The 25,005-nt window shown below is 45.0% G+C and overlaps 1 protein-coding gene across 1 annotated transcript in view; it reads left to right on the forward strand.

The window, feature by feature from the left end:
• Window positions 1-25,005, forward strand: part of GARNL3 (GTPase activating Rap/RanGAP domain like 3) — a 759,794-nt gene that overhangs the window by 282,455 nt on the left and 452,334 nt on the right. The gene's annotated exons all lie outside the window — the stretch shown is intronic.

The following is a 25,005-nucleotide window of genomic DNA, read 5'->3' on the forward strand; positions in this document are numbered from 1 at the left end:
GTAACAATGCTGCGGATACACTTCCTTGAAGTTCCTCTCTCCTTTATACATGGCGATGGGGAAACAATGTTTCTTCTATGTTTCTGTGAAGTAACAATCCTGTGGATGCCCTTACTTGAAGTTACTTTCTACTTTCTACATGGTGATAGAGAAACAATGTTTCTTCTATATTTCTGTGAAGTAACAATGCTGTGGATGACCTTACTTGAAGTTACTTTCTACTTTCTACATGGTTATAGAGAAACAATGTTTCTTTTACATTTCTGTGAAGTAACAATGCTGCAGATACATTTACTTGAAGTTACTATCCTCTCTATATATGGAGATGAAGAAACAATGTTGCTTTTACATTTCTGTGAAGTAACAATGCTACAGATACATTTACTTGAAGTTACTATCCTCTCTATATACGGAGATGAAGAAACAATGTTGCTTTTACATTTCTGTGAAGTAACAATGCTACAGATACATTTACTTGAAGTTACTATCCTCTCTATATATGGAGATGAAGAAACAATGTTGCTTTTACATTTCTGTGAAGTAACAATGCTACAGATACATTTACTTGAAGTTACTATCCTCTCTATATACGGAGATGAAGAAACAATGTTGCTTTTACATTTCTGTGAAGTAACAATGCTACAGATACATTTACTTGAAGTTACTATCCTCTCTAAATATGGAGATGAAGAAACAATGTTGCTTTTAAATTTCTGTGAAGCAACATGCTAGTCCACAGGCACGTGGACCAGTGTCTTGATCACACTTGCGTGAAGTGTCAGCCGTGCAGTGACACAGATTCACGGCGCTGTGGCCCTGCCGTGCCCATGCAGGCATGTGCTGCGGTGGAGAATGCTGCAGTGTGCACTCTGTGTGTGTATGGAGAGGGGGGAGGGCGCAGAGGGGAAGGGGCGGGCCGGTGCGAGCCGATGATGTGCCGTGAATGATGCAGGAGGGGAGAATGAAAGTCTCCCTGCCCGGGGTGGCTGCTGGCTATCCGTGAGGCGCGCGCTCCCTTGCACAGGTGCCAGGGCCCCCAGGTGATGGCGGAGGGGCCCCAGGAGACCCGCTCGTGAGGAGCCCCAGCCCGGGGTGCAGGAATGATGCTCTCCTGACACCTGCCTGTCATTCCTAGCCGGAGGGCCGGTGCATGGATTATTATGGACGTGTGCAGCGCGGAGGCGGCGACCACCAAACTGTTCAGCTTCACCCAACGGTAATGACCCTTTTTACCAACTGAAATGTCTGTATGTTTTGTTCAAATCTCCGGCAGGAACTGCGGTGCCCGCCGCCTCTCGTGGCTTTTTTCATAGGCATTTAGCAAACAAGTGTGCTACTGGTGAGGAGGTCCGAGTGCCCCTGGCAGAGAGAGGTTTGTTCCTGAGATCAAATGCAGGGACGCGTTTTTCGCCTGTCGCCAGGTCCACGTCCTCGGAGCACGATGATTCCTTTCCTCTGGACTAGGCTGCAAAAAAAGTGTCTATTAGCGGCTAAAGTGTGTAACACTTTCCTTCAGAAGCCCATAGCTGGCACCCTGGCTTCCTTTGCGGGGAGGGCGCTGTCATTTGTTAATAAAATCCTGTAGATTAAACAGGATTTTCTGCCAAATGCACCCCTCACAAAACATAGGCTGCTGCAAATAGTTCATTGATATGCTGCACGTGCACCCAGAATGTGCCCCCTTTGAAGTTTCCACTGCTGGCACGCGCAGTGGTCTCTGTGTGTGTCTCTCTCTCTCCAAAGGGGGCGTGGGGCCAGGTCTGCCCGGCCCTCCCCTTTAGGGGTGGGCCTGGGATTCTGCTCAAATTTCAGCGTGCAGTTCCTGAGAGTCAAGCGGGCAGCGGTGTGGGTGGCTCCTCTGAAGTGGATTGTGGACTGTAGGGGAGGGGTGGGGGTGCTATGGGGCGGGAGGAGGGCGGCAGAGCCGAACAGGACGGTCTGAAAGCTGTCTCAATGAGTGTCCTGCGAGTGCAGGTGCCTAATGTCTTCCGCAGGAGCTCTATTCTGGGGTCAGAGGTTATGCCCGGAATCCACTGATGGAGTTCACACTGCACAGTGCGCGCGTAGGTGCCATCAGAGACTGTGCATTAATGCGACGTGCGCGTGGGCTAGTCTGTGCAGGAAGGAGGCATAGGCCGACCTCTTGATAAACCTGTAGAGCGCCACCCACGTACGGGTTCGCGAGAGTTGTCCAGCGCTACGTGTCCCCTTCAAGGAGCTGCTATTTACTTACTGAACGAAGCTCTATTGCGCACCGGTGGGAGGGACTTGCTCTGCTGTGTGATCTTGTACAGTGCTTTAAATGGACCGGTACTGAGTGCCGGCACTTTTTTATTTTGACAGGGAGAGAGCCTGCCGTTCACAGGAAAACGTAATACTTTTCATTAGAAAGTACCGGCACTTATCAGAACCAAGCAGGTGCTCACGTACAGAGTACCTGCACTTCGAATTTTCCATTTCAAGCATTGATCTTGTAAGATCCTGTGTAGTGCACCGGGGGTGGGGGTGGGGAGGGGAGAGCGGTAGAGGATCGCCTCAGACTGATGGGGTACTGCAGTGAAATGCCTCAGACTGAGGGACTGGGTGAACCTTTACAGTGAAAGGGGGAATGAAGGCCCTGGGTGGACTGGCCTACAGGGAAATCTGGCAGTGTCCGTCGGGCTGGACCGACGGATCAGTGTATGGACCGTTTTTTGGCTGTTTGTGGGCCTGTCCTATGGTCCGGGGGCCAGTTGCTACTGTTAATTTCACCGATCTTACCTCAAATATTGACTGCAGCAAGCAGAAATGCATCAGGCTATCTCCCTGGGAAACAAACCACTTACACAGCTTGGCTTGTCTTTACAGGTTTGAAATTGGCCTGCATTGTAAAGGTGGCCTCTCTTTTACCTTGTGGATTCGCTGATGGGGGGAATTTTTATTTATTGCAAAGGCCAATTTTCTGTGATTCTATTAAGGCCTTATACTGAGAAAGGGAATTCATCTGTAGACTGCATGTTGGAGGGGTGGGGGGCAGAGAAGTCTTCAGACTGTATGTTACTGTACATGACTGTGCAGTGCACGGGGGCAGATAAAGACAGTACACTGGATCAGTTGACGCTGTACACTGCACAGGGAAGGGGTGATGGACAAAGGCCTTACAATGAGGGAAGAGATGACAGTACACTGCATGAGGGAAGAGATGACAGTACACTGCACAGGGAAGGGGTGATGGATAAAGGTCTTACACTGGGGGAAGAGATGACAGTACACTGCACAAGGAAGGGGTGATGGATAAACGCCTTACACTGGGGGAAGAGATGACGCTGAACACTGCACAGGGAAGGGGTGATGGATAAACGCCTTACACTGGGGGAGGTGCTGATGCTGTACACTGCACAGGGAAGGGGTGATGGATAAAGGTCTTACACTGGGGGAAGACATGACGCTGTACAGTGCACAGGGAAGGGGTGATGGATAAAGGCCTTACACTGGGGGAGGGGATCAACCTGTACAGTGCACAGGGAAGGAGTTAGTGCTTAATTCATGTTGGTGATGTCCTGTGCTCAGCTCTGGCACATAATTGGTAACCCTGGCACTTACTTATGATAATCTTCCAAATGGTGATACTATGGGGGTCATTCTGACCCTGGCGGTCATTGACCGCCAGGGCCAATGACCACAGAAGCACCGCCAACAGGCTGGCGGTGCTTCCTGGCCAATTCTGACCGTGGCGGTAAAGCCGCGGTCAGAAAAGGGAAACCGGCGGTTTTCCCCTGGCCAAAGGAATCCTCCATGGCGGCGCTGCAAGCAGCGCCGCCATGGGGATTCCGACCCCCTTCCCACCAGCCTGTTCCTGGCGGTTTACACCGCCAGGAAGAGGCTGGCGGGAACGGGTGTCGTGGGGCCCCTGGGGGCCCCTGCACTGCCCATGCCACTGGCATGGGCAGTGCAGGGGCCCCCTAACAGGGCCCCATTAAGATTTTCAGTGTCTGCTTGGCAGACACTGAAAATCATGACGGGTGCAACTGCACCCGTCGCACCCCAGCAAATCCGCCGCCTCCATTCGGAGCCGGCTTCATCTTTGCTGGGGCTTTCCCGCTGGGCCGGCGGGCGATCTTTTGAAGATCGTCCGCCGGCCCAGCGGGAAAGTTAGAATGCTCCCCGCAGTCATTTGACCGCGGGGCGGTGTTTGGGCAGTTTCCGCCCGGCGGGCGGCGCCCGCCGCCTGCCGGGGTCGGAATGACCCCCTATGTCTTTATGGAGCCTGCCAGCTTAACAATTGAATGCACACTTGAAGCACATTTCTATAGCATCTAGGCCATCCTTAGTGGTTTGAGTATCCTGAAACTGTCCAAACTTTCAATCAATTTGGATTTGTACAGCACAGCTAATCACCCAACAGGGTTTCTAGGCACTCCCAGATCCCAGAGAAAGCAGTGAAAATAAGGGAAAAGCAAGGAGAAGGCACACAAAGAAATGCGGGAAAAAACAAGGAGAATGCAGCGAGAAAGAGAAAAAAGCAAGGAGAAGGCCCACAAAAAACATGAGAAAAAGCAAGGAGAAAGCATTGAAAACAAGGGAAAAGCAAGGAGAAGTCACCCAAACAAGGAGGAAAAAGCAAGGAGAAAGCTGTGACAATTAGGGAAAAGCAGTAAGGGACTCAAAAACAGGGCAGAAAGCAAGGAGAGAGCATTGAGAACGAGGGAAAAGCAAGGAGAGGCCCACAAAAAATGGGGGCAAAAGCAAGGAGAAAGCAGTGAAAAAGAAGGAAAACCAAGGAGAAGGTACGCAAAAATAGGGGAAATCCAAGGAAAGAGCAGTGAAAACGAGGGGAAAGTAAGGAGCGGGCACACAAAAAACAGGGAAAAACAAGGAGAAAGCAGCACAAATTAGGGAAAAGCAAGAAGAGGACACAACAAATGGGGGAAAGCAAGGCGAAAGCAGGGAGAATGAGGGAAAAGCAAGGAGAAAGCACTCAAAAAACGAGTGGAAAAGCAAGGAGAAGATAGGAACAAGAGGATGCAGCAATACAGGGAGAGATGGGCCTGGAAACATTTATATGAGTGTTGTAGCAGCGAGCATTTATACTGGCATGTGGCAGTGATGTTTGGTCCAGTCGGTAGTGCAACCGCTAGTGGGTTCCTGAGCAATGCCTTGGGTACTGGCTGTTGCTTGTTTAGACATTAAGCACAGGTTGATGAGTAAAGGCCTTACACTTGGTGAAAGGGTTAACCAGTGTAGTGCACAGGGAAGGGGTGGTGGATAAAGGCCCTACAATGGGGAGGGGGTGAACCTGTGCAATGCTCAGAGAAGGGGTGATGGGTGAAGATATTACACTAGGGGAGGGGATGAACGCGTGCAGTGCACAGGAAAGGGGTGAAGGACAAAGGCCTTACACTGGAGGAGGAGATGAACCTTTGCAATGCAGAGGGAAGGGCTGATGGATAAATACATAAGCTGGGGGAGGGGGTGAACCCGCACTGTGCACAAGGAATGGGGGGTGGATAAAGACATTACACTTGGGGAGGGGGTGAACCCGTACTGTGCACAGGGAAGGGGGGGTGGATAAAGTCATTACACTTGGGGAGGGGTGGACCTGCACTGTGCACAGGGAAGGGGGTGGATAAAGACATTACACTTGGGGAGGGGGTGGACCTGCAGAGTGCACAGGAAAGGGGTTGGGGGGTGGACAAAGACATTACACTTGGGGAAGGGGTGGACCTGCACTGTGCACAGGGAAGGGGGTGGATAAAGACATTACACTTGGGGAGGGGGTGGACCTGCAGAGTGCACAGGGAAGGGGGGTGGATAAAGTCATTACACTTGGGGAGGGGGTGGACCTGCACTGTGCACAGGGAAGGGGGTGAATAAAGACATTACACTTGGGGAGGGGGTGGACCTGCAGAGTGCACAGGGAAGGGGGATGGATAAAGACATTACACTTGGGGAGGGGGTGGACCTGCAGAGTGCACAGGGAAGGGGGTGGGGGGTGGATAAATACATTACACTTGGGGAGGGGGTGGACCTGCACTGTGCACAGGGAAGGGGGGGTGGACAAAGACATTACACTTGGGGAGGGGGTGGACCCGTGCTGTGCACTGGGAAGGGATGTTGGATAGATACATAATACTGGAGTGGAGTGGGGTGGGGGGGGAGTTAACGTATACAGCGGGAATGAGTAAGGGTGATGGATGATGGCCTTACCCCGGGGAAAGGGATGACCCAGTACAGTCACCGGGGATGAGCGCGCCGGAGTAGAGACCTCTGGATGGGAAGGGGGCGCCCCTGTGCCTTTTAGTGAGTGAACGAACTCATCCCCCACATGGGGGTGGGTTTAGGCCACTACCAGACCCCGTACAGTGCGGGCCGGGGACCGCTGCGGTAGAACGGGGAAGGAAACAACACTGGACCCCGTGAGGCCCGGTGTGTGTTTGGGGGAGGGGGGTGTTGTGACGGGGTGGGACCGGAAGAATGAATTAACCTCTATACTGCACTCCGTGTGTGTGTGGCTGGGTGATCCCTGCGCAGTTAGACCGTAGAAATGAATTAACCTCTGCAGAGTGAAGAATACCTGCTTATGTAATCGTGATCCTGCAAAGTGCCTGTCCGTGTGCGTGCCTCTGTGCGTGCGTGTGCGCCCATGTGTCTGTGCCCATGTTTGCGCACGTGTGTTTCTTTCGGGGTTACAGAGAGAGGTTTAGGTGAGTTGCACTGTCTCAACCATTGGTGACAATTTTTCTTTTTTTAAGCACTTGAAGGTAACATGTAGTTTTCATCCGTGAGAACACCACACAAAGCCTCAAACCCCTCCAAACCCCTTCTACGTCGCCAATTATTTTGTATTTCTATATAACTAGCCCCCCTCAGGTTTCCTTTCTGCTGCCTGGCAGGGATTCATGCACGTAACGAGGAACATTCCCCATCATGCTACATACACGTAGAGCGTCACCCATGTCAGGCACACGGGATAACACACGACAAAGAAACATGAAAACCGTACTTCCTAACCTGCTGCCTAGTGAAGTCCACAGTCGGGGGCATAGCTTCAGTGGGTGCAACAGGTGCAGTAGCAACGGGGCACAGAGGCCCCAGGACCCCTCGAACCTTGATTATTGCATTTTATTAATCAAACAGCGACCCGGGGGTGAGCGGGGCACAATTCCTTCCTTCAACCAGGGCCCGTGACTCACCGGCTGGCTACTGCCCACACCGAGCTTTACCAAAGCTTCAGTGGGTGCAGCAGGTGCAGTGGCACCAGGCCACAGAGGCCCGAGGGCCCCCCTGACCTCTGATTGTTGCATTTTATAAGTCAAACAACGACCATGGGGGGGAGGGGGGACAAATCCTTCCTCGCACCAGGGCCCGTGACTCACTGCCTGTGCTACTTTTGCCACGGCTTCAGTGGGCGCAGCAGGTGCATCGGCACCGGGGCACAGAGATCCGAGGGCAGCCTGAACACTGAGTATTGCATTTTATAAGTCAAACAACGACCATGGGGGCCCCATTGCCTTCTTCGCACCAGGGCCCGTGCTTCACTGCCTGTGTTACTGCCCATACCGAGCTTTACCACGGCTTCAGCGGGTGCAGCAGGTGCAGTTGTACCGGGGCACAGAGGCCCGATGGCCCCCTGAACCCTGAGTATTGAATTTTATAAGTCAAACAACGACCATGGGGGAGATTTCCTTCCTCGCACCAGGGCCCGTGACTCACTGCCTGTGCTACTGCCCACACCAAGGTTTACCACGGCTTCAGTGGGTACAGCAGGTGCAGTGGCACCGGGGCACAGAGGCCCGAGGGCCCCCTGAACCCTGAGTATTGAATTTTATAAGTCAAACAACGACCATAGGGGGGATTTCCTTCCTCGCACCAGGGCCCGTGACTCACTGCCTGTGCTACTGCCCACACCAAGGTTTACCACGGCTTCAGTGGGTACAGCAGGTGCAGTGGCACCGGGGCACAGGGGCCCGAGGCCCCCCTGAACCCTGATTATTGAATTTTATAAGTCAAACAACGACCATGGGGGGGATTTCCTTCCTCGCACCAGGGCCCGTGACTCACTGCCTGTGCTACTGTCCACACCAAGGTTTACCACGGCTTCAGTGGGTACAGCAGGTGTAGTGGCACCGGGGCACAGAGGCCCGAGGGCCCCCTGAACCCTGAGTATTGAAAGTCAAACAACGACCATGGGGGGGATTTCCTTCCTCGCACCAGGGCCCGTGACTCACTGCCTGTGCTACTGTCCACACCAAGGTTTACCACGGCTTCAGTGGGTACAGCAGGTGCAGTGGCACCGGGGCACAGAGGCCCGATGGCCCCCTGAACCCTGAGTATTGAATCTTATAAGTCAAACAACGACCATGGGGGGGATTTCCTTCCTCGCACCAGGGCCCGTGACTCACTGCCCGTGCTACTGTCCACACCGAGCTTTACCACGGTCTTTTATGCATCTTGTGATCTTTTGTGTTTTCCTAAGTGTATCTTTGGTTATTTAAGTTAGTACCTCTAGTGACTTAACGATGTGAGGCTCTTATTGGTGATGCAAACCTAGCGCCCCAAAAGGTTAAGGTAAGGCATTTGGGAGGCGTTTTCGATTATCCTCTATTTTTGATGTTAGGTCAAGGTGTAAAGGCAATACTTGTGATGTGATGAACTCTTTTCTTAAATTAGCGTTTCCCCTTTATATGTGCAGTGAAATTCTCTTGCATGAACATTTCCTCGGTTTACCTCATTATCGAGTGCATGTTTGACAATATTTTTTTAGATCCATTTTTTATGCACGCGATGTGTAAATGTACCAGGTGAGACTGCAGGATTCAGGGTGTTCTGCACCGAGAAACGGGCACCACCCACTGGTCTGTCTTCCTCGCCCCATTCCACTCCTCCACAGGCCTGAAATTAGCCAAAGCCAATTATAAAGTTACCCACCCACCAGTATGGCTTCCTCCATGCCAAACCTCCCTCCATGCATGCTGAAAGAATGCCTGAGCATTCTCAATTCATTTTTGTTCCTTTCTGTGAGAAGTATAAAGCCCCAAGCAAGAGTATTATTTTGTATTATTCGTTTGCTATTTGCTTATGTTTATCAGAGAGTCTATTATAGCAGTTTTACAAATTTCTTTAAACACCACACACATGTGAGGTTCCGCTCTAATGGAACCAAGTTTACGTGTGGGAAGGTTTGCTTGGGAAAGGTTGGCACCTGCTTTAGTGGTGTAATTGGGTCTCATTCAAAGTGTCCAGACCCCATTTATTGGTGAAAGGAATCAGAAGAATGAATGTTTCTTCAAATGACCATTGCCTGATTTAAAGATGGCAGCAGTCTTGCGGGCAATGCTATGAGCATGTTTGGTAGCTGCTGCTGGATGGGAGGTCTTCAGGTGTGTTTATGAACACAAGATACTTCATTGTGGAGAAGAATCATTGTATTCTTTCCTAAACCTGAGTATTGCTGGTCTCTGATACCGGCAAGGAGCAGCAGAAGAGGGATTCCAAGAGGCACCAGGTGGAGGAATTAAATGCCCCTGGTGGCATAGAAGAGGGGTAAGCTTGAACTTAATTTCCTTACCTAGGGTATATACAGTGAATGATTATGCAAGCTGTATCTTCAGCCTTTAATGCAAGGGAGGCCTCAGTTTCTTCTAAATAGCCCGTATAAATTCCTGTCCTCAAGACCACAGTCTGGAAGAGGAGGAAATCAAGGTCAGATTTGCCCAGTGAGCACTGTTCAATGATGTACCTTAGCACCAAAGGGGAAATTAAAATTCCTTCAAGTTCCAGTCTAGGAGGAGGAGGATTTTTTTATCCGATATCGGGACGGTAATGCTTACTTCTACATGTAGCCATAGTAAAGATGCTGACAAAAGAATAGGCAGAGGAGGATAAAAAGTTAAACCATCCTTCTTGTTTCCTGGAAAGAAGGTACCACCCAGAAAGAATGGTTTCCTTTACAAGTTAAGGTCGACTCATTGATGACTTATTTATTCCCTCAGGTGGCAATTATTTTGGAAGAGGCCTCACCTGCAGTCCCTCGTGGATAAGAGGGTATAATTTGCAGTGATAGGGCATATTCTGACTCTAATCTTGTAGTTAGGGCCTCCTTATATGCCAGTTACTCAATAGAGTCATTATTAAGAGACTTTCAGACACTGGCTGAACAGATTGACCGAGGATCGCATTTTACTTCAACCCTATTGATAATGGAGCAACACGTCTGGTCTCTGTCAGATGTTTCATTTGATGCACTGGGTACAGTAGCAGCAGCAGCAGGTCTATCTTTAGAGACAAGAAGACAAATATGGATGAGGTCCAGGAAAAACTTCCTGGAAGGCAGATTCTACTCAAATCCATCTGTTCGTCATGTTTCCTTTGGGATTGAAACTTTTTGTCATGCAATTGGAGACACTGGTAAAAACAATCTGTCAAAGATAGAACATTGATGACTTCTTCAAAGCTTCCTGGGAGAGGAAAGTTTTATGACTGAAGAAGGGCTTTTTGGTCATCTTTCCAGACAAAAGCTCTTATTAGACTCTTCTTGGGAGGCAGTGGAGCAGGGCAGTCATCCAACAGGAAAATCCAAGTTTCAGCTTACAGAAGCTTTCTTTCCTGCTCTGCCTGTAGCAAAATCATGACTGTGTTGAGTGTTACCGACTGCAAGGTTGCATTTTAGTTTCAGGACAAATGGATGTATTTTAGATTGATGGCTTCTGGACATTTTACAAGAGGGCTTACAGATTCCTTCCCAGGAGAGTCTGGCTGATTAGTTTTGTCTTACTCCTCTACCCTAACATCTTAGGAAGCAACAAGCCTGGTTGGAAGGGATCAAGAGTTTGCTCCTTAAGAGGGCAATAGTTCCTGTTCCTCTGGCACAGAGAGGGAAGATGTTTTACTTGATCCTTTTTTTGGTACAAAAGGTCTTCAGAGAGTATAGGCCTGTGATGGATCTAAAAGCAGTAAACACGTGAGGTTCAAAGTGATGTTCCTGAACTTAGTTTTGTTGTATGTAAAGAGTAGGGCCTTCTTGGATCTTCTAGATGCATATCTGCATGCACTAATATATCGACCATCACAGAACTATCTACAATTTTCTGTCTGGGACAATCATTTCCAGTTCCAAATCCTACCCTTTGGGCTGACTTGCTTTCCAAGGGTCTTTACCAAGATATTGGCACCTTTGGCTGAGGTGATCAATGCAAGACAAATTCAGGTCTTCCCATATTTGGATAGCTGGTTGATTTACTCTTCTTCTGTTTTAAGGCTCACCAGCATGATGCCCAAATCAATGACTAGCTACTGTTGGCCTAACTTGTTTTTGCTCCCTATTTTTCCTTTCTGAAAGTGGTCCTGAGGTTGGGGAACCCAGACCAAGTGATAGAAGGTCATCTAACTAAAATCTCATCAAGATATCTCGAAAGGAGCAAATATAGAAAAAAGAACAGGTAATCTGCGTCATATTTATTGGCTTTCTTATCACAAATTCCACCTAGTAAACCAATAAATAAAGTAGGTAAAGAAAACCCTTAACCAAGAAAGAGGAAACGAAATTTTAAAAGATGAAAGCAGAGTAAATATTTATCAAGAGAAAAGGGACACAAACGATAGGTAAATCTCAGACATGGAAAGGAAAATACTGGCCAAGAAAAAAATTGAAAAGAGCCAGAACATTTGTAGAGAAAGACAACAGAAAGGCAGCAAATAAGAAAGTTGCTACAAGTGTTGCATCATTGTTTCCTTTTTCTTGCAACCTTGATACCTACATCTGGTTCTCTCGAGGGTCTATGAGGACAGGTTTGTGCAAAGGCTTACTGTCAGAAATTGGGGTTCTGATTGGCAGACTACCCAACTGTCCAAGTAGGCACCACAATCCCAGACAGGGTAAGTCAGATACACACTAAAAGTTAACATGTACTCACCCTCTGGTGGCTCGGCACAGGCTTAACTTAAGAGGCAATGTGTAAAGTATTTGTCTAACACTTCAGACAGTAACACACTGAAAACACCACAAAAAGACTCAACAGCAAGATAGATTAATATATTATATTATTATGACCAAAACAAGCCTAAAACAAAAATAAATCCAATAAGCAGTATTGGAGATATGATTTTTTAAGAATAAACATAGTTGTAGTACTTAAAAGCAAAAAGCGCAAACTGAGGCACACTGGACTGGGACAAAGTCAAGAGTTCAGGCTGCCCACAATGGACTGCAGGCTGGCTACTGGACCTACGCAGGGCAAGATGAGCAACATTACCTTAATCCTTGTTGCAGCATGACAAGGGTCGATGATCCCTATGCAGTTGGGGTATTGCGCTTGATTCCTCCATGCAACTGCAGCACTGCGTTGGTTTCATTGAGTGAAGCGCTGGTTCCGAGTGTGACAGTTCTGAATACATTGCATGTGGAACTTTAATCCATGCAGGAGGGTTGATGCATCAATGCACCATAGTCAGTGACTCCCAACTAGATTTTTTCATTCAACTCGGATTTCTCTCTCATCAAAAAGACTTACCTCAATCCCTTGTTGTTTTTGAAGTTATGGAGTATGGACTTTACAAATAGTAGATTTACTTTGAACATTTTTGTGTTCAAATTAATTGAACTGGTGCACATTTATACAGTGGTATTTTTGGTTTATTTTCCACTGTTTTTTATTTATACATCAAGTGGATTAGGTGTCACAGAAAGACATGAAAGTAGTGTGGCCAAATATGTATACTGTGAATGTTTTGTCTATGTCTTAATAGTATATGTCTATTTTAAATACTCTTTTTCTGAAAAATCAATGAATAAGATGGCAGTAAATAGAGGGAAACCTATTTGATCATGCCAGTTAATTTCCAGATCATTTGGTAAATAATTTGTTTAAATATCATCAGACAAGGATCGTTAACTTTCTAGAAGTGGCATTTTCAAAATTGGAACTGTAAATCCAACTTTACTAAGAGGATTTATTATTACAATTTCAGGGATACTAAACATGGCATATCTATTCCCTTGCTTATAGTGCAATAAGGAATTCCCAGTGTTACCTACCATATGAGAGGAGTAGGCCTCACAGTAGTGAAAAACGAACTTGGGAGTTTTTCACTGCTAAGTGGTAGAAGCTTAAAAGTATACTTCCTGCCTTTTATTTACACATCACCCTATCCTATGGGCTACCTATGGATTATCTTACCTTAGTGGCTAGCTAGGACTTACCTTAGGGGTTATATGTAGTAAAAGTTGGAGTTTAAGGTTTAGTATAAGGTATATGTGCCAAGTCGACATGGCAGTGTAAACTGCACATACAATAGCAGGCCTGACGCATGTGTAAGGGCTACGTGGGTGGGTGGCACAAGCAGTGCTGCAGTCCCACTAGTAGCATATAATTTACAGGCCCTAGGCACATGTAGTGCACTTTACTAGGGAATTATAAGTAAATGAAATTTGCCAATTAGGTATACATCAATCAAACCATGTTTTAGAGAGGGAGCACATGCACTTTAGCACTTGTCAGCAGTGGTATAGTGCTCAGAGTCCTAACAGCTCAGCAAAAAGTGGAAGGAAAGGAAAAAGGCAAAAGGTTTTGGGGTGAGGCTGCAGAGAGGGCCATTTCCAACACCTCTAGACCAAAGACCTGATAAAAAAGAGAAAGAAGAGCCAGAGCTATGCGGAAAAGAGAGATTTACCATCAACAGAATTCTCTTTGGTTTTCTTTAAAACTATTATTGGCTTTGAAAACTCTTGCCTTATCCAAAAGAAAATGCAATAAAAAACTTCAAACCCACAAATACCCAATCCCCTTCTGTAATTAGAGAAACTACATTTCATAACCCATGTCTTACTGAGGTAACTTAGTTTATTCAGCAGTCTAGAGAAGTGGACTGGAACCAAGAACTTTAAACCTATTTTTAATGATCTATCTTTAGTACTAGGTTTTTGAGAGAAGGTCCTAGTTGGGCTTGCTATCTTTATCCTGTGAGCTCACTGTGCAGCTGTGAGGGCTTTTATGCATTTACAGCTACAATTGATTGTTCCCTTAGCAGTTTCTTTAACAAAACAGTCAACACTGCAGAGAACACTATTTGAGCTTTTGGATTCTGTAGGCTTTAAATACTTGTCAAATAAAGTGTTATTTTTGGTGGCAATTTCTTCAGGAAGGAGATCAGGAGAGCTAGGAGTCCTCTTCATTTCAATGCCATACCTAAAGCCCTTTTCAGACAAAGTGATTTCAAGACCTATTCCTGATTTTGTACCCAAGATGTCTTCATTTTGTCATTGTTCAAATGACCTAATTCTTCCAGTTTATGTGCCATCGCCGCAAGAAGGATTTGTTGCAAACCCTTCATGTGCAAAACATCTTTAGTGGTTTATTCGGGAAAAAATGCAATCTTTTAGAAAGGTTGATTTTTGGTTTTTTACCTTTGGTTTTCCTTGGAGAGGGTTTCCTTGAGACCCTTAGTATCATCACTATGTAGATGTCTCAAGCAAGCCATCCTAATGGTTTATGAATTCAAGGAGAATTATTGACAACTCAGGTTCATGGGTGTGGCTACTTCCTGGGAGGCTTTAAAGGGGACTTTAATGTTTGATTTTCACACTGCTGCCACATGGTATACTTATTGACTGCATTTGTTGGGCGGGGGGGCATGCTTCACTGACTGTTGGTCCTGCTGTTCTAGATGCTGTTTTGGGATCAACTTCATTTGAGACAGTTTTTGATGTTCATCTTTCTTAAAATCGTGGAATTGAAACTTTGGTATCAATTCATTCTGTGAGGACTGGGATGAGTGATGAGGAAGACAGGCAAGGAAGTAGTGGTCCATTTACATACCTGTAATATGACCTGAAGCCAGTCGGGTAATCATCAAGGAAGTGGTTGTTGATGATCTGTTCCTAAAGTTGAATGTCCACTTTTTTCTCTACTATGTTACTTAGTAACATGAGGTGTGAATTTGGTCCAAACTGGATTTATTTCAGGAGTAGGAAAATGTGTTCAGTGTTGAATGCTTCACCAAAGATACAGTGTAAAGGAGATGAGTTGACTGGAGTGAGGATGGGCTTTAGTACCCCTAAGGGGGACTCTTAATATGGGGAAATGGGGAAAGTGTCTTTTCTATATTTGTTAATTTTATATTAAAGGTCTAATATGGTGAATGCCTTCAACGTAGTCCATTTGGCTGTGTCTGCTTGATTTAATTGGAATGTTGGATAATGCCGTGTTTGGAAAGGTGGCAACGTCATGCTTGAGTACATCAGTGGGTTAGTCTTTTTATGTATGTATGTAATTGTATTAGTTAAGCACGAATTTAGCTAGAAACCAGCAGAGTGTTTTAAGAAGTAGTACTGTTTAGATGGCGTAGGGTGGCCTTGGTAGATTGTCAGAATGTACTACAAGCGGAAGGGGATGGAGCCATTGAGTTACAATCTTGGTGTTAAAGGGGATGTTAGGAACGGAATGACATGGGGATCAAGGTCCAGTTGAGGGTATTGTAGATACTGTGAGTAGGGTTCTACAAAGTTGGTTAAAGATCACATTGCTGAGTAGATCAAGCAGTATGTCTTTCATCTTGTTGGTGGTCTTGTTTATCGGAGCTTAAAGTCTCCTAGAAAGATGTTTGTTTGGCTTATGGAGGTGATGGTAATGAGGTCTTTGATTCTAAGATGACAATCGTGTTTCTGATGGAGGTATGTGGATCAATTGAGTAGCGGAGGTCTGGGCAGCTGAGAGGGGGAAGTGCCTGATGAGAAGCTCCATAGAAAGGAGGGAGGCTGCTTCCTGAAATGTGAATAATCAAGGAGAGTTCAATTGCTTGGTATAGCATAACATGTTTGCATGGTTCCCAAAGTAATATGCTAGTAGAAGGCATACTGACACATACATATACACAAACAGACATATGGACAAACTCAGTCAAATATGATTGCTTACATGTAAGTTGACAGATCTAACTGTATAACTGTTCCTATGCCCTCTGCTAACATTGATCTGCTGATCTGCTAAAATGCATCAAAATGTAAGTACATGGATTGCAGATAGCTGTGTGTATCCCAGCAGTGACTATTGAGCTTTGAGGCAGGTGTTCGTAAAAAAGATTCCAGTATAGAATAGAGTGATAAAAAAAGTCAGACAAGGTATCTTCAGGTGACACTAGCGGAGTTCTTTTTTTGACCTCAAGAGCTTCGTGAAACCAATTGATGCCGAATTGTGCAGTTTTTAACCCAATCTCCAATGGGTTGTCTTAAAACCTTAAGTTTTACAGGCCGTCTGTTTTAGGAACTCATGACAGGTTTCGCTATTTCAAAGTCTGCCACAGTAAACAAAAGTATTATATCCACAATAGGAATAAGTCAGGTATTTGCTTATAAATGAAATTGTGCACACAATAAAATAAAATGGATTAAAAAAGAAGAACATATTGTACATATTAAGCAAAAGTTGAAACACTCTGCTGATTATTGTGCAATTTACTACTCCATATAATCTGTGTATCAGGAAATAAAATATTAGAATCATTACTCTTCTACTGCAAGGTGCCAAATGGCAGCCAAACATATGTTAGAATTCTTCCAACACAGAAATGTGTGCTTCTGAAATATTCTGTGGAAGGAAGTAATGCTCTACCTATCATGCTTTCACCCTGACAGATGTTCTGAGCAAATGGTCTAAGACTGTGCAGTGTGCCAGATTCCATCTGCAGATTGTGCTAGCAGCCACAGCTGGAGAAGATTAACTTCAAGTTACAGATGTTGTAAATTCATGCCATATTGGTATACATCAGCTTTCAGATATTGCCGTGATGCCAGCTTGCATGCCACCCCAGTGCAGCACTCAATGCAGGCTAGCTTCCATATTGCCCAACAAAATACCATGTCATTATACGCATTGGTCCAGTAATGTTCTGCCCGTATTGTCACACCAGTTTCCACAATGGCCTAGTAAAGACCTAGTAAACAATGGCCTAGTAAAGACTTCGGGCCTGATTTAGATATTGGTGGATGGGTTACTCTGTCACATCAGTGACAGACATCCAGTCCGCCCAGATTCAAATCCCATTAATTCCTATGGGATGTAAATTTCAGTGGATGGGAAATCCATCACTTTAGTGATGAAGTAACCCGTCCGCCAATATCTAAATCAGGCCCTTAATGTCCTCAGGCAGACTTTGATATGTTGCCCTTTGACATTTATCACAGGACTGTTTGTCCTGTGATAGGATGCCCAAATACAATGACATATATAAGCCTGCATGTATGTACACTCACACATGCACACACACACAGAGAATAAAAGCAACAGGCATTAATCAGAGCTACTTCTGAATCTGTTCCTCACACCCTTTGATTTTGTGCCTAGGTCATTGTGGCTCACCCTGGCTCTTCCTATGGTGATGCTACCAGGCAGGAAGACAACTTCCTTCTGTCCTCCTGGGGGGGGGGGCTTTATGCAAGTGGATTGAGGCCAGCAGCCACACCACATGATGGTTATTGAGATAGGTGCAATGAGTAGGGGGCCGTTGCCTTCACTCATGCAGTGCAATTAGCATCCATTGAGAGGACTAGGGCACCCTGGAGTGGCAGGCAGGTCCTCCTGCATTTATTTGTGCATGGATAATGGTCAAGTGCCCTAGCACCTGGACCTCAGGCATGGCTTATCCACTGACTCCCAGGCTTGCTGCTATAGCAGTGGTTCCCAACCTGTGATCCGGGAACCCCTCAGGTCCGCGAAGCATCCTCAGGGGGTCCGCGACTGCTTAGAAAATTATATAATATTAACACATATTAACACATTTGATCCCCAGCTTTCAGAAATGACTCATTGTGGGGTCCCCAAATTCCAATAAGGATTCAGTGGGGGGGCCCTCGGTTCCAGCAATGATAAAGTGGGGGTCCTCAAAAGTCAAAAGGTTGGGAACCACTGTGCTACAGCATTATTTACCATAATGCTCACATCAGTACAATTTCTCTATATATGTTTTCTACCACAATTAAAGCACAGGGCTGCCCTGTGTCAAAGGAAAATTGCAGAAATGCACTGTATTTAAGCAATACGGCACATTCCTGTCCTTTCCCACTGTGCCAGCACTGTTATGGCAGCCTAGCACCACCCAGACACTCTTGCACCATGATGCAAGGGTGTCTGCATTGTAGGAAGGACTGTTTTGTGCAGAAAGGGTCACCTTCCTACACAAAAAAAATCCTGGGAGGCTTTGTCCTCTTTCCATGTGTGCTGCAGAATGCAGGACAAATAGAAAGAGGAAAAAATTAGGAGAGATGAAGATATTTCTCCTCCTTGCACCTCCCCTGGGAAAGTGTAAGGTTTTGCCTCATCTTGCACATCTGGGGATGCCTCAGAATCCGTTGGTGTTGCGTGGGAACACCCACTGCAACACCAATGGAACTCCTCTCTTGCAGAGTAAGGCAAATCAGCGATTTGCGCTGCCTTGCCTTACCCCATGTCAATGAGGCTTCGCATGGCCTCAGAGATATAAGTGCAAGGTTTGCGCCACTGTTACATCACTAAAAGTATGCAACGTCGGCCATGGGGCTCCTAAATATGCCACTTAGACTCATATTTATGGGTTTTGTAGCGCAGGATAGTGCAGCAATTAAACTTACTGTGCTACACTTCGTCACAGGTTAAGTGGAGAAATGCGCCATATTCATCCCGCATAGCGCAGTCCTGTCCTTTTCCCTTGTACTGGCGCCTTGGTTTTGGCAGCCTAGGGCCAAAGCTGGCACCCTTGCAGCAAAGTGCAAGGGTGCCTGTGTTATAGGCGGGATTGTTTTTGAGCAGGAAGGGACACCTTCTTGCACAAAAACAATCCTTAGAGGCTTTTTCCCCTTTCTACGCATGTTGCATTCTACAGCATGCATAGAAAGAGACAAAATCAAGGAGTAATATAAACATTTCTCCTCATATGCCTCTCCTGGGGAGGCACACCGTTCTGGCTCATTCCTAGGTTTACAGGTTCTTGCAAATCTGGGAATGCGTCAAAATCCATGGATATTTCGTGGGAATACCCACACAACACCCATGGAAAGGCCTCCCAGGTGCAACGTAATGTAACACAGCGATTTGCGCTGTGCTGCATTATTCGAGATTTATGAAGCCACGCAAAGTGGCCTTCGTGGCTTCATAAATCACACTTAAGGTGTGTGTCCCTATGGCACCACATTGCGTGGTGCAAGAGCGATGCAAACTGGGTCATGAATATGGCCCTTAGTGTCTGTGTGGGGGTGTTTAGCAAACCAAGCAGGTCACATACATATGTAGAACGTCTCTTAGCATCTGTTTCACATACACTGATGCACGGTGGAGTCAACTCAACCCAGGAGGCATGGTTTTCAAGTACTTATGTAGACAGGGGTATCGATTCAGGAGTATTGTGATTAAGCAGTATGGATTGGAGAGATTATATATCAATCAGATTCAGTAACATCCTTGCGGGGGTAGAGGGAAGTCCTCCTACACATACATACATCAACTTAAAAGACCTTCAAGTCACAAGTCACACTAAAGTCACACGACATTTCGGTAAGCGATATCCTGTCATACACCGCACGCGCCCACATATTCCTGTTCTCATTAACGTTGCAGCACAGCAGCGATGGAGTACAAAGTGGTTTCCCAGTAGGGTTCCAACTTGACAGAGTGATTACCCATGTTTTCGCTATCACAAGATAGTCTTTCCTGTTCTTTTAAACTAAGAATAGTGGTTGGCACTCTGCCCTCTCTTGCTGTGCAGCCTTTTCTGCAGAGTATTTTGTGCTCTTCTCACCCCATCTCAACGCCACTGTTGCCTCAATTGTAAGACTCCCTCCAGCCCCATCTCACAACCGGTCTGGTCTGCAAATGCACTCTTGCACAAACCCGCCTTAGCCAAAGCAGGAGTGGGCTGCCATGCAGAAAGCCAGAGACTTTCACAATATGTTTATATTAGCATGCATTAGAAGTGGGTGGGGGTTTAGAGATGGGTGACCCAGCTGCCGAACAACTGTCAGGGCAGGCAGCAGCCTGGCCACCAATTCTAAACAAATTCACCATTGTTGCAGTCATTTCCCTGCAGACATGACACCCACGCACATGGCAGAACAGCATCTGTAAAACACTGGAGCAGCTATAAAGGTTGGATAAAAGCCTTGAAATGGGACATCTGTTGTTCTTGCCAGTTCTTCTCATTGCAGAATCCAACTATGTCTTGAATCCTGAATTAATTCTGTGTTTCCTCAAGTAGCCTTTAGATAGATAGCACTCTCTTTAACGACCACTGCAAGTGTAACTGCAGCCCAGTGCTTAATTTGAGCCAGTGGTTTCTGGTGGGGGCACCGGCACCTATTTTTGAGGGCTGGCACTTATTTTTCTGCCTCAAGTATTTACCGTGAGCAGAATACACACATGGGAAAGACGAAGGAAGAGAAACATGAAAAAGCGTCACAAAGGGAAAAAGCAGAAAGCTGCAAGAGTGATCTGAAGGGGCACGGAGTGCCTGTAAATGGATTAAAGAGGCCCAAGAAGGCTTCACGATTAAGCTGTCTCAGTATTCTGTGCTCGCACATTTAATTGCAGCAGCTGTGCGTTTAAGAAGGGAGCTTTGGGCACCGGCATGTTTTTATTTACAAATTAAGCACTGCTGCAGCCCAAGGAGGGGCAAGATATTATCCACAGAGTTGAACTTGGTATACTAATAAAGTCATTCTTTTACACTTATTACCAGTGTCACATAGATACTAGACAAATGCACAACAGTGATAAGGTCTATAAGATTGTTCTGGAGTGGGAATTCCACTTGGATAGTGACGGCCATTACCATAGGCGTCTGCAGAAATGTTTTCAAGAGGGGAGCTTAATTTTAACATCATCCTTCAACCCTTTTTGACAATGTCAAAAAGAACAAGGGCATAGTCTGCGGCATTCCGGACTGTTTTTGGTGGGGGCCATGGATGTACTAGTGCAGGCAATGTAACACTATGGCGGCCATAAGTATGTGTCTATTTGAGATCAAGCAACCAGGAGAATGCCTCAGAGTAAGTGAGGTGTAGTAATTGCTAAGCATATGTTGCTGCTTCTATACATGTAGAAGACAGAATGGACTATATTACGTTTTCTCACCTTAATATCAGCGGAAGACAGATCATTTTGTAAAGGTACCCAAATATCCATAGGCGAAGGAAGGAGAAAGGACTGGTGGCTCCGCGGGGCACCCTCCATGGAGGCGTTAATATCGCTGGCTGGCTGTGTATTTACCTTATAGGAATAATCTCTAGTCCATCAGTGCTCAAGTAGCTGCACAAAACTTAGAGCAAAATTCTATGGAGTTTCTAAGCCACAACCAATTTAAGAATAACCATTGCCTTGTGCTCCACCATCTTAAAAAAGTCATCTCAAAAGCTGTCCGAGGCCTTGGCAAGGTGGTGATAGTGTGTAGTTATTTTATTTAAAACTTTTTTTCACTCATCACAAATAAGACTGTTCTGCAGGTATTTTTCATAGTTATTTTGACAGAAAAGCTTACTTATAATTTCTATCTTAAAAATGATCTTGTCTCAAAAGTCTTTGTTTTCTTATTTGTGGTGTTTCCTGCTCTTTTGAGCTTAATAGTTTTCTTTTCACTATCCTCAAAGAGTTATAAAAATAACTTTAAAATAGACTTTCCATTACTGTACATGTTGGACAGAGTAAATCCTGCCAAGAGTGTTACTGAGTGTCCAGTTATGAGGAGGCTTAGCCATGCTGATGATAACAGATCTCCCCGCATTAGGCCTGCGGGCACGTATGTATACAAAAACGGCAACAAGGAGGAACAGTATCTACCTAGTATGTGTTCATTTTTAGTACCCGAAATAGGACTACATATCTTCATAAAAGTGTGTCCTTATTTTAATGAGAATTTGATATAGTAAAACTATTTATAATTTATTTTGTTTATTTTCCTTTGATTCTGTTTTGGTAATCCGTTTTTTAAATTTTTGTCTGTTTCTGAACATCCTCTTGGTCCTGTTTTGCCTTCTCTTCAAAATTAAAAATAAGACAAAATAAAGTGGAAAAAGTACAACAGTAGGACTCTGTTTTCTATTTCCTGTACAATCCCTGGGCTCTGAAGGAAATTTACACTTTAAGACCAAATGAGAAAGACAGCCTCTTGGTTGACAAATATAGATTTTGAAACCCGAGCACATCCAGATTTATCTAGATCACAGAGTGAGGTTGTAAGTTAGAAATTACTCTCTTCCCATCCCATGAAACCAGACCTGACCGCTAGTCACTAACACAGCTCATCAGTGATGCCCAGTTTCATCTTGGGCTTTCATCCAGAGCACATCACATGTTTGTGGCTGGTATTCCAGCAGTGAATGGGATACATTACAAACCACCACATTTTACTTCCAGAGGGGATGGAAACTTCAGGAGTATTCTGATCAAAGAGAATAACACTAGGCGCAAGCGAATAAACAGATACACGTTTTCAAGTCTAAAGGACACTGAGCCTGATTTAAAGTCCGGAAGATGAGTTATCCTGTCCAATTTATTACAAGTGCAGCATAACCTATGGCACTTGTAATATGCTGACAGAATATATGTGACGGAGTTTCCCTTCCACCAAACTCTGAATCAGGCTCTCTGTTACTCATGGGCCGGTTACTCAGTGCATGGCATCACAACAGTAGGTACCTATTTTGAGATTTATAACTATTTCATGCACTTGTGAACTTGCACACTGGTGCATGGGAAGTTTTCATGCCAGCAAAAGAGCTTTACTTAGTACATGTTCAGGATTAAAGTGAACAGGAGGAGGTGAAATCTGTATTTTGAAAATAACATCCACTAACAGGTCAGGGAGTTCCAAAGTTTCACTAGATGTCTCAAATAGGAGAGGCAGACAAATGTGTATGATTTCAGCAAAAGGTGGAATTGGTAGCTTAGTATCCAAGTTCATGAATGGTAATAAGACAGTTTGAGATCAACTCCCCGCCATGCTAGCTCTCTTCCAAATGAGACAAATACGTAACTTGGAAGCTTAGATGAGACAAAGTCTTGTGTGCAAAAAGGGAGAGTCGCATATTACAATGTCTTTGAAGATGGCCTGCTGTGCAGAGAACCTGAAGAACACCATAACACAGGCCTATGCTTTGTGATTCGCAGTCTTTCTCAAATGGACCTTCCAAGGACAAGTTCAAAACCAGTGGTAGAATCATAATCTTCATTTACTTGCATACTGCAATGATTTACTGTCAACATAACTCACTGAAGCTTGCAAACCACAAAGTCCTTTCATTAATTTTACTTGTCCAGAGTCAATGACAAATACAACTATACCATATTCAGCTAGAAAAGAAGGACAGTCTCAAAGAAACTGAACATTTATCATGGTGGGGGAAAGAACACTGCAGATTAGAAGAGCATTCTTTTTGGAACCAACATCCGAGAAGGCACTAAAAGATTAATTAGAATTCTGGAGGCAAAAAGTAGATAGAGAATTCTTGCTTCAATCACTAGAGTTTCCAATCATTGAGAATGCTGTTGACTAAAATGTTTGACTAACTTCAATATTTACACGTCAAGGTGATGAAATGTACCAAAAATGTTTAATCAGAGAATCATTGCTCCCCGTTCATCAGTCAAAGAACAGCTTTGGCAGGAAGTCACAGTGACTTCAACTAGCTACCCCCTCTGTGGAATGTTGTAAATCTGTTGATACATTTTTATAAAAACATATACAATTTAAATAAAAAACTTGACATCTTTTTGAGTGGAATCAGCTGATTATTACCTGTTGTTCAGCCAGACTAGTATCATGGATCTGTATTGAGATCTTTCAACTTTGTAGTGAAAAACTGGAACTATAAAAGTTTTGTTTCATGAACGAAGTTGTTGTGTTATCACACACAGTGATGCCAGCACAACTAGGCATAGGGAGGTAACACATGGTAATTTATAGGGAAAAATCTGCCCCTATATCTGTAGATCTGAGCAAGAGGGGCCATGCACATTTCTCATCACCCAAAGACACATGACCTGAAATGTCACATCTGTGACCCTCAGAAACATTCACACTTAAAAAAAAGTGTAGGAATACATAAACTTGAAGGCCTCTCTGAATTTATGACTCCACATAATGAGTAGCAATGTGCAATGCACAGGTTATGCTCTTAGAAAATGTTTGTTAATATAAAAGTTTACAGAGCTCCGAAAACTATTTTGATACAAAGGGCATTAAAATTACAATCCAATATTTAAAAACTGGAGAGATGATCAATAAATTCCATTGTTGATGGAGTCATATATGCCATCCTCTATTAAGAGCTTAGTACTACAACTAAGAGGTAAACGAGTATGGCGTTTCCTTTGTCAGTGTGTCTTTTCTTTTTCCAGTATTGGGATGAACTTTATCTACTATGATCATAATATTTAGGTACTAATATTGCTAAGCATATTTCAAAACACATCTCAACATATTCATACACATGTCTCCTTTTAACAGATCGTATAAAATACCTTAGATTGAGGACAAAATTAACGACCGGCACGGAGGATCCTTTAACTAATCCATACCGAGGCCCATGTTTTAAAGTGAATACTTATTCCAAAATGTAATACTGCACCAAGTAAATACAAGTACTCTCAGGTGAGGTGTATACCAGGCCCCTGATTGACAAGTTTAACTTACCTACAAGTTCCTATAATGTGGTGTAGAAAATGCACCCATGGCATGGAAGTTAAATGCCACTTGTGAACTGCAACTTTTATTGTGCTGTCCTCTGAGCGGGCCTGCAATACATGGCCTTAGACCTACCATAAGAAGCCTGACTGCACAGCTGGGAAACTCTGCCTTTAAATAATAATGTCACCTAACACGACTTTACTTCCAACAAGATGAGATGCGTGGGATTTAAAATCGATAGTAGTGTGAAATTAAAGTTAGCATGTTCCTCCAGTGACCAGAGCCCAAAAGCTATTTTCCCTGGCAGGGCTGTAGCCAGATACTAGAAAATGTAAATTACTGATTATAAACGTTAATCTATAACTTTTAACAGGAAATGGTTAG

This window comes from Pleurodeles waltl, chromosome 6, assembly GCF_031143425.1.
Source record: "Pleurodeles waltl isolate 20211129_DDA chromosome 6, aPleWal1.hap1.20221129, whole genome shotgun sequence".
In the NCBI taxonomy this organism is placed as follows: Eukaryota; Metazoa; Chordata; class Amphibia; order Caudata; family Salamandridae; genus Pleurodeles; species Pleurodeles waltl.